The sequence below is a fragment of the Miscanthus floridulus genome, chromosome 4 (assembly GCF_019320115.1).
Source record: "Miscanthus floridulus cultivar M001 chromosome 4, ASM1932011v1, whole genome shotgun sequence".
Classification (NCBI taxonomy): Eukaryota; Viridiplantae; Streptophyta; class Magnoliopsida; order Poales; family Poaceae; genus Miscanthus; species Miscanthus floridulus.
Genome location: NC_089583.1, coordinates 98,705,785 through 98,708,502, shown reverse-complemented (window position 1 = coordinate 98,708,502; position 2,718 = coordinate 98,705,785).

Genomic DNA, 2,718 nt, shown 5'->3' with positions numbered 1-2,718 from the left:
AGCTTCTAACACTAGGCTAATATAAAAGAACCTTATCGGGTTGTCTCTTCGCTTTTGAAACAATTATTAAGCTCCAGAGAAAAGAGCAGCGCTCGGATGGCTAGCACAGCTGGTGGGCTCGCAGCTGGCGCGAGTTCGATTCCCTATAATCGCACTCGCGTTTCTCACCGGGTTCGTCCCTAAATAAGTTCTGTTGCCTCTCACGTGGAGCCAAAAAGGAAATGCGACGCGCCTCGTTGCCAACATGTCCTTGGTTGGACCCGGTGATCTCACAAAGGACGCGATCTAGTGATCTGAGTATAGTTGTAGGTTTGTGTTGTGTACGCGTGGTGTGAGTGTGGTGTGCGTGTGTGTTGGGTTGGTGTGAGTCTGTACATGAGCAGATGCTACAGCTGTCGGTGTTTTGGACCGGCGGGCCCTCAACCAACTAGTGAAAATATACTGCGTGCCCCTAATCCCGGATGGTGATGCAAAGAGACACAATGTTTATACTGGTTCAGGCAATAAGTGCCCTACGTCCAGTCTGAGAGATCGATCTTGTATTCCTTGCACCGAAGTGCTTGTAGTAGGGGGTTACAAGCAGGGTGAGAGAGAGAGAGCTAGTCCCAGGTCTCTGTGTGGAGCGGTGTGAATTGCTTGAGATGTTTATCTCTTGCGATGAGGAAGTGAATGTGTGTGTGTTCGTCTATCTCGTATGTCCTCGTCTATCTATGCCTGTCCCTAGGAACGGCCCCGGTCTCTCCCCTTTATAGTTGAAGGGGGGACATGGGTGATACATGTATTTGCTACGCGGCATCTTATGAGCGGAGGTGGTGTGTCCGAGCCCTATAGTTAGCCACTGTGGCGGCATGGTCGACGGAGTGGTCTTGTCCTCGATGCACTGGAGCGACATGCCGGTTACGCCCGATCCTGTGCGGTATGGGAGCTCCAGTGATAGCTTGACGCAGGGCATGGCAGACGACGTGCCGGTCGCTGTGTGTTGACAGTGTAAAGAGCCGAGGCTCCGTTGGTGCCGAGGCCGAGCCATCGTGGGGGGCACGGCGGGCGCAAATCCCGAGGCTACTGAGACCCTGAAGCGGATTGCCGAGGCTCGGAGGGGGCAGTTGGTCCTATACACTAATTCTGAGGCTACAGTGACCCGGACTTGACTCCCCACACTGCATTGTCCTTGGAGCAGGGGTTAGGTAGCACAGCGCAGTGCGGGCATCAGCCATGGGCACAGTACCGAGCACAACGGCCGGTAACCCCTGCCCTGTCCTGTCCTAGACGGCGTGGTGTTGATGCGACTCCCATATCGTCGGCCACTCCGTTGTGTCAAGCATCGTCCGGCTGACGTTGCAGGAGTGGTTGGTCACGTTTGGTTGGACGTGACGTTCCGTCAGGGAGATTGGTCGAGGTGGAGGCGGCAGGGCTGTCGTCGAGCCGGCCTCGAGCGAGACAAAGAATCGGTTCCCCGTCTGAGGCCTTACCTGCGGGGCCTCGAGCGAGATGGAGAATCGGTACCCCCGCCCGAGACCTTTCGTGCGAGGTCTCGAGCGAGACAGAGAATCGGTACCCCATCCGAGACCCTTCGTGCGAGGCCTCGAGCGAGGCGGAGAATCGGTACCCCGTCCGAGACCCTTCATGCGAGGCCTCGAGCGAGGTGAAGAATTGGTTCCCTGTCCGAGGCCCTTCGTGTGAGGCCTCGAGCGAGGCGGAGAATCGTTAGCCTCGGACAAGGTGGGGGTTAGCTAGTGGTTGTCTCTCGGCTTTGATTTTGACAGGGTCTAAGCGATTTTTTGGCTTTTGCTTAGGGGACCCCTTTTGTGGTACCCGACAGTAGCCCCCGAGCCTCGGGGAGAGTGTGAGCGCTCTCCCTAAGGTTTTGACGAGACTTGGCTCGCGGCAGCTCCTGGCGGGATGATGTTACGTACTTGAGGCCTCGGTGGGTGCGCGCAAGCGCACCCACTGGGTGTAGCCCCCGAGGCCCTAGAGGAGTGGATTTATTCCTCCAGAGACTTTTCTCGTGTCGTGCGAGGGGTTTTATTGTGTTTGCTGAGCCTATGAGGGCGAGTTCGGGTCGCTGGGTCTCGGCTTGGTTGCAGGAAGAACCCTCAAGCCTCTGCGCGGAGCAAGAGGGCGATCAAGAGTTTCCTTGTCTTTTTTGTGCGGCCCTCATGCATCCTTTTCATTTGGAAGGAGGGGTGGAGTATGCCAGGCTACCCTCGATGGGCACGAGCAATGACACCTCCGGTGAGATGTTATCGGGTAAGTCTGAGTGGAGGCCCGTGTCTCATTCAATAGGGGTCGACTCGCAGTCTAGAGACACACTCCAAAAAGTACCAGAGGGCTTCTCTAGTGGGTCCCAGGGCCATTCGATTGGCCTCGGGGGCTCGGTGCATCCCTACGGTGGGATCCCATTCGGAGACCTCCCTGCCGGTCTCGGACATGACTTAGGGCATCCAGGCAATTGCTTGCTTGGGCCTCGGCCATGTACGGGCTCGCCCATAATCATCCCTGACTCTGTTTGTCCTGGGGAGGCTGTCGAAACCTTCGAGGGCCCAGCCTTCGAACCCCTAGACCGTAACGGGCTTGGTGCCCTTTGTCGCGTTTTGCCGAGCCCCCTGTGTGTGAGTTCGGGTTGCTTGTCTTTGACCTGGTTGTAGGAAGAGCCCCCGAGCCTCTGCACGGAGCGAGAGGGCGATCAGGAATTTCCCTGGCTTTTTGTGTGACCCTCGT